Below are 8,228 nucleotides of genomic sequence, written 5' to 3'. Positions count from 1 at the left end.
CCAAGTTGAAAACAAAATCCAAATGTCTCTTGATTTAACATCAGACTGAGACCTGACCAGACTGACTCTCAATATGAGAGAATATAACAGACACTGAACAAGGCCCTAAAAATATCTTATATGTTTTAATCACATAACCCACAATACAGGTGTATTGGAAGTGTGGGATTAGGAGAAAGCAAGTAGATGACACAAGTGGAAAGGGACAATGGAAAAGCCCAGCTGGACCCAGTAAAAACTGTGCATAGCCCAGGGCTCCCTTGACTCCACACTACAACCAATGCCATTGTGCAATGTATGTAACACATCAAACACAAATTTCATACGTTTATCAGCATTTATTTTTTCCATCAAATTTTACTCATGTTTAGGACATGAATCATTCAAATGATCTGCCAGCATGTTGCACAGACATATACAAATGCTTAATTGAAGACAATAACATGAAGTGGTAGGTAGGCTATTAAAAGCTAAATTCCAATCAGGGATGGAGAATTTCCAACCTGCCTGCTTTGGAGTATGAGAGATGACTAGAGAATACACAAAGTAAAGATCAGGATGGGGCTTGTTGCTGCCCATGTCATGGTTACACTGTGCTCAGAGTAGGCAAACACATAGCCATAGTCAGATTTAGAAAGTGAAGGCAACAAGGAAGGAGAAACCAGACACTATGTATAATGGCTAGGTACCACATTGAGACATAATCCTTAACCTGTAGATAAAAAAGAACAAAGAAGAAAGTCAGTTACATGTCTTTAAATGGTGAGATAGTTAACAGTACATCACTCACTCAAATGGTCCCAATCCCAAGAGTCCCCATCTCTCAGCATTCTATTCTCTGTCCTTCTCACCTATGCACACCGGGCCCTATAGGGTGTCACTTTTTAATGCTGTAACAGAAAGCTGGGCATCCTAGTCATTTCACCTCAATGTGGAAAGCAAAGCAAAACTGGGTGTGCTCTTTTCTACATTAATATAAGTTTCTCATGAATGATCCACAACTATTATTACTGGCTAGACTGAACATCACTTTTTCCTGTTTAACCTGAAAATGTGGTCTTATATTAGAGGTCATGGAGGCAGCGGGATGAAGATAACCTAGAGGGATCTCCTGGTCTTTATCTCAGATATGTTTCCAGAACTGTGACTGCAGATCCAGATAATCATGATGGAAACCTGTACATGCAATGAGATATCTGGAACCCTGGAAGTTTAATCTAAATAGGAAATTGTCTCTGACATCTTAGAGTTGAGAACGAGGTCTGCCACCTCTGTCATTGTAGTTATGATTCTGTTTTTATTTCTATTATGCTTCACATTGTAGGTACTCTCAGCACATCTGCCACTTCTGAATTGCATGTGTGTGGATGAAATATCCATGAACCACAGCAATAACAATAGGCATGATGGGAAAGGTTGGTACAGGAGGTTCTGGGAAGGAAGGAAAGGAAGAAAAGCAGAGTGACAACTCTTTCTTGCAGCTCTCTATCTTGATCCTACTGTCCCTGAGCACTCCCACTCTCTATGAACCGTGTCTGTGCTCACATCAAGTCCTTACCCCATCTCAAGGAAATGGGCTCAGGCAGCCACTTGTGATTCATAAAACGTGTGTATCTATGCTCTTCTCCAGAAGGTACCACAACATCTGCCCACTTCTAGAAGCTTCCATCCCCTGAAGGCATGGTCTTCAACACGCCCATATCTGAGGTTTGGTTGCTATTATCTCTTTCCCAGGTCAGGGTGATTTCATCAGGGTAGAAGTTGAAGGCCTAGAACCTCAATGTGATTTTCTTGTCTGGTCGGACCTTACATGTCACATGAATTTTAGGAGTGTCTGTGGGAAGCAATCAGAAATATAAGGCATTTGGCATCCTCCCTGGGGATCAATCAATGCACATGTAACTTTGTGTGAATACAGGATTAGCTTGAAGGAGGGGTGCCAACCCCACACAGCAGCCTAAATTCAGGACATAAAGGAGATAAACTATTCCTTGGAATATTTCAGAATCAACATGAACCAGGACAGAGGAGGAAATGATGTATCTCCCTGTAGGAGTATTGAATTCTGGTTCTGACTAGGGGGATATTAAAGACTCAAAGACACTGTGGATAGACCTCAAAGTCATTGTACACAGACATTGACAAGCCTGAAAGAGATCATACTTCACAAATTAATTGGAAGGCACTGCTGCTTAATTCACGTAATGAACTCCCCAAAGATAAAGCATAACACTAGGGACTCTTTTTCCTGTAGATACAGGAAACCCACAAACCTTCATTCCCCTTTGATGCAAGACAGAGTTAGAGTTTCAGCTTCTCCCTGATGAGGAGAAATCTTCAGGGGACTGGAGCTAAAGTGTCAGAACAGATGGGGCAGTGTGTTTTCTTAGTTTTCTCAGAAAAATGCTTCCCCATAGTTCTGCTCTCTGAAGAATAAGTACACACCACTACCAAACATGTAAGTCTGCAAACCTTGTGTAACACCTGGCAAATCCCACAGTTTCTTGCATATCTCAGCAAAATTGCCAACTGGAGTCCATATCCTCAGGTCCTCATTCAGCCTGAAGTAATCATGGTCATTGAAGGCTACTTCAAAGAATTTGTGACTGAAATCACCTTGAAGCAGAACATAGCAGGCATACCTCCTCTGAATTGTGTGATATCCTGAACAAGAACCCACTTTCTGCCACTACAACAACCCCTAGCAGTTTTTAGAACCATATAGAGAAATGGTCTCTTTGATATGCCCTTTCTAATTGGACTGATTTGATCTTAAAATGTACAGAAATTCAGAACAGTGTACTGTGACTCTCTTGAGCCATGGGTCACATTTTCCTGGGCACATACTTGTACACAGAGACTAGAATCAACCCCATGTGTAACTGTAAATTAGCGGTTTGTGATTGGGGCTCACTCACCAGTTGCATTGTAGTTGTAGATTTTGAGCATTCTGTGTAGTAACACTCTTAATTGCTTAATTACTTCAGTTGGGAAGAGGGCTGAGAGGCTCAGAAATCTGTGGGAGGGGTTAGATTATTCACAAGATGTGAAGACTTATCTGGAGTTTGAATGTGGAAAGTCATTCCTCTCACAACTGGACTATGGGAAGAAAATTTTGCTTAGAAGAGGTAAGGACAGACAATGATGCTTCATGTTCTGTGAGACTGGAGCTCCTGTCCTCTGAGAATTATACCCAGAGGGCTAAGCCTTCACTCAGGACAGTACATTCTCTCAATTAAACAGCAGGTCCTTCCATTTCTTTTGTGAAGCCCTCTCTTCTCAACTGTAGTCTAAGTCCTCAGGTCTCCATTTATTGATATTATTGGGCCCATTGATGCCTAAGAATTCTAAGTATCCATGACTGAAATCCCCTCATGGCAGTGCATCCCAGCTGAATCTGAGCTGTGAAGGGAGGGAGCCCTAGAGAGTTCTCTTCCAGGCATCCATTTTTCCATCACCAAACACAAATGGCCTCTTCAGCCTGTTCAATGTCCATGCACAATTACTCTGTAGTCCTACTCCAGTATTTCTGATTCCGTCCCCTTCACTAGGTCAGTATAAGAAGTTCATATTCCTAGAGGGAGATCCATCATCTCCTTTTTTCTGGTTCATGCTAATTCTGAAACTTTCCAGATTATCCCAGCCATACTCTGAATTTAGGCTACTTTGTGGTGTTGGCACCCCTCCTTCAANACAGCTCTCCTGTCCATTCATAAAAAGGTAACGGAGCACTGATGTATCCTCAGGAAGACTAAAAAAATGCCTTAAAATTTCAACTGCTTCCCTCAAACACCCTAAAAGTACATGTAACACCAAGGGTCAGACCTNTCAGAAAAATCACCATAAGATGCTGAGTTCTATGGCCCTGAACTTCTACCAAACTGAAATCAACCATAACCAGGCAGAGGTATGGGAGCAAGCATACACAGGACATGGAGNTGGTAGAGACCAGGTCTGCAAGAACCTTCTAGAAGTGGTCACTTGTGGTGGTACCTTATGGAGAAGAGCAGAGATACAGATGTCATGTGAATCATGAAGGACTGCCTGAGCCCATCACATCAAGATGTGATGTAAGGACAGGGAGTAAGCATGAATGCCATTCAGAGAGAGANGGAGTCCTTTGAGAGAACTAGAGCAGGGTCAAGACTGAGAGGTGGAGGTCAGAGGACTCACAATTGCTTACTTTCCTTTCACTTTCCAGAGCTGCCAAGGTGCACCTTCCCATTCATGGCTATTTTGAATTCTCTAGTTCTTAGAGCACCGCTTATGGGAACAGTAGTGANTTTTCTGATATGGAAGAGAAGGACTAAAAGTAAACAAAGGATGGAATGAATCTTAGTTCACATCTCCATAGGAATTTCAAAACTGAGCTGAGCATGTAACCTGACACATGACAGCAGATTCCCTCCACACAGTTGTTAATTTAGCCTGGGGTTTATGGGCCGATTTTAACTCCACTGTGAAGCACAAAGAGAATAGTGCACATGTTCATAACAGCAGTGACAGAAGTGGCAGAGACTTGCTGCTCGACTCTCAGAAATCAGAGGGAAATTTGTGACTTAGAACAGGAACCCAGACAGCCAGTTATCCCTCTTCATATACAGTCTTCCATCACTTTTATCTGTTTATCTGTCACAGTTCTGGCCACTTATCTGAGATAAGAACTGGGAGATTTTTCTAGGCCCTCTGGATCCTGCTACCTCCACGAACTCTAAAAAGAGGGTTTGTTTCCAAGAGGAAAGTGAGAGACAGCTATGTTCAGTCTTGCCAGGAATCACAGTGGTGGCTATTCCCTATGCAACTTATAACAATACAGAAAGGAGCCCCTGGGAAATCTCAGGCAGCCTGTGTCTCCTCATTTAGTTGTATCTTCCCTTGCTTTTGACTTTTAATAGAAGATTAAGTATTTTTCAAAGCAAATTATGGTGGAAAAATATATTTTTTTTTAGTGTTTATATTCTGTCAAGGACCTTTATCATTTCCTTCAAATAATGTGTGGCTGTGATTTTAAAACAGTTTTTTATTTTAATATAAGAAAATGCAATCATAGTGTTGTATCCTGAGTTCACAGGAAACCCAGAGGAACCCAAGAATTTCAAAGTCCACTGCAACTCCCAAAAGCGTCTTGTATCTTTCCAAGTTCTAACTCAGTTCGCCCACATAGCACTCACCGAGTGAATTCTGGCAGGTGACCCTGAGTCCAGAAAGCAATGGATTTATATACAGTATAGTTAGGAATAGTGTGACTATTCACAGAAAGGGGGAGTAGAGGCTGGGATAGTACTGAAGCGGGATGGGGGTATAATGGCTGTCTGTTCAAGGACTTTTTTATGGCCAGTCATAACTGTCTGTGGTCTGACCTCTGTTTACCTTTTTTCATGGTCTCCCTTGAGCTTGTTTATTTCTCTAAGGTCTCAACGGCAGGCACCTGGAGTTCTTATCAGCAAGACTGTGGGATTTTGGAGACACAGAGGCAAGGAGAATGTCTCCTCAGAAAGTCCTCATTATGGGTCATGCCATTCTAACTCTAGGGGAGGACCCTGAGACTGCTGCAGGAGGACACAGCATAGAAACCAGCTGTCTTCATATTGTGCTTGCATGGGGGGACTGTCTTGGGAGGCAAGATGGGCTCCTCTGGCGAGGAACACAGAGGCAAACTCTCTGTATAACACTGAAGTCTCTCTAATGTCAGTAATTCTGGGGTTATAGTGTTTCCCTGTTCTTTTGATGACTCTAGAGGCCAATCCTGGACTCTTTATAGGACTAAATAGTATGTGCTAACTGGTTAGTACTGGATCACATCACCATCAGTTGAATAGTCCCTTATCTCTGCTTTATATACTGCAAAAGCTTATTGATTATGCACGGCCCGAATATGAGCAGTAACAGAAGAGTTATCAGGGGCCCTGCAGTTGTCTAAATGAGGGTAGTTAACCATGGGGAAGTATTGATTAGTGAACGATACCAGCTTTTGGAGTTTTCTCATTCTCTTTGGTGCCTTTCTATGCATTCTGTAATCTTAGCTAGTGATTCTCTGATTATTCCAGAGTTATTTACATAAAAGCAGCATTCTTTCCAAGAGCAACACACAGGCTTCCCTGATGCAGAAACACTAAGCCTAACCCTCCTCTGTTCTGCAGAACTACCTCAGTCAGAGAATCTACATTTCACTCCTCAAGTTATGCATTGGATTTTTCTAAGCATTGGATGTCTTGATTTATATCGAATTTAAGGCTGTTATAGTTCTTCTCTTGCAACATTAGGGCTGCTATTCCAGTGCCTGACCCAGTTAGTCCTGCTCTTAGAATTACAGCCAATGTTAGGGAAATAGGTTCTCTTCTGCCTCATGAGGTCTGCCCAACCTGCTCTATTAGGTTCTTCAGCACTATTTCCTCTGAATAATAGATTGTGCATGGCACCAACTGGACTAGAATACAGAACTCCTTCACAGTAGGGGAAATAAGGACCTCTCCACGCACAAACAGAATCAACCCTGTTGAACAGCCTATTCTGGGGGAATAACCCATTTGGAATGAACCATGGGGGTTGTTTGGTTACAAAGGTGATGATGTGACAAGGGAACTTTTCCCATGTAGGTTGCCTGCCCTGATTTTGTCTGCAGGGTTAAGGATGGGCCTTCTTGGGACCATCTGCATGCAGTGTCTCTCTCGGACACTATATTTAGATATAAATCCAATACCTCCATAAAAGGGGAGTCTGGCATTATGGTACAGACAGCAGGAGGTAGTTAGCTCTGGCTGAGAGCTGTTCAAAATCTGAAAGCTTGACCAAAGCAGATCTACCTGCTCTGTCTGATTCAAAAAAAAAAACCAAAAAAACCCTGGGGCTGGGGACCCCTACTGGGGGAGCACTGGTGGGGGCAGCAGTCACCTTTCTGAGGACCAGCTTTGGCACAGGTTTTTTCAGGGCAATACCTCTTGGTATAAGTTTAGGTTTTGCAGGAATCCAGTTTGGGTCTACAGACACAACTAGGGGGTTCACAATTGGTTTTTACCGCAAGTCTGATGAAAAGGAGGCCAGGAATAATCCCTGCAACCACATGGAGTCCAAGGCCATAGGTCTTCCCAGCTTCCCAACCCTTTGCCTGTTTCCCTTGACTGTGAACCTCAGTAAAACTTCAGACCTGCTCCCCTTCCTGGGGACCTTGATAAGATCTTCCTGCAACAACCCCCAGGTTTTTAATCCCTGTAACTGATGTCTCACATCTCCAGGAATCACAGTAACATTGTTCTGATCCCCCACACATAACAGTCCTTTTTTATCCAGGACATATATAAAAAGTTCTCCACTGACATGGTGGGTATGAATGCCATAAAGTCTGTTGGGTGTCAGGTCATGAGTTATCATCAAAATGGCACAGTTCAAAGGTTAAATCTGGAAACCACGGGGTCCCAAGTGGCTCTTTTGTATTAGCCAGTTGGGCCCAGTAACTGCTTTCAGGATTCTCAATTGTCCAAGTAAAGTCATAAGGCTGGTGTGGGTTTTTGATCTCTGAATGGAGATGTGGGCTGGGAACAGCAGTGCATGCAGCCAGTAAAAACTTAGCTTAGGACCGAGTTAATTTTAATTTGAATTTGTTCTCTCTATTCCAACATTGGCAGCTGTGAAGTCTGACAGTCTTCTTCTGGAAAGAATGGATCAGCAGGTCTCACATAAGTGCAGTGTATCCAAACAGTGATCCTGTCCATCTATACAACTATTGGAGAGGTTAGCAGTATATAAGGTCCCTTCCAGGGAGGCACCAGTACTTGCTTGCAAAACCTCCTCACATAGGCCCTTTCTCCAGCTTGAAACTTGTGGGGCTCTGGAACGAAGCCTACTTCATAGAGGGCACCCAGTTTAGGCCACACCTGAGTGTGAACCCAATGCGTTGCTCTCACCTTAGTTATTAATTCATTATATTCTAATTCTACATTGGCTGCTGATTGAAGGTTAGGAATAATAGGGGCAGGGATGCCATTCATGATTTCAAAAGGAGTTAGTCCTTACCGGTAAGAGCAAAGGGAAGGAGTGCCACTCAGTCTATGGAAGTCTCTAGGGCTAATTTAGTCAAGGACTCCTGAATGTCTGATACATTCTTTCTACCTGTCCTAAACTTTGGGGCCTGTATGCACAATGTAATTTCCAATCTGCCCCAATATATCTTGCTACATCCTGGCTTACTTTAGACACAAATGCTGGTCTATTGTCTGACCCTATCATATGTG

General features: G+C 42.9%; 1 pseudogene; it reads right to left on the bottom strand.

Moving 5' to 3' along the window:
* Nucleotides 1–1,558: 1,558 nt before the first annotated feature.
* Nucleotides 1,559–8,228, bottom strand: part of LOC110315058 — a 9,686-nt pseudogene continuing 3,016 nt past the window's right edge.

This window comes from Mus pahari, unplaced genomic scaffold (assembly GCF_900095145.1).
Source record: "Mus pahari unplaced genomic scaffold, PAHARI_EIJ_v1.1 scaffold_10947_1, whole genome shotgun sequence".
NCBI classification, from domain to species: Eukaryota; Metazoa; Chordata; class Mammalia; order Rodentia; family Muridae; genus Mus; species Mus pahari.
Note: the sequence above shows the minus strand (reverse complement) of the source record. Positions and strands in the feature narration are given on the sequence as shown.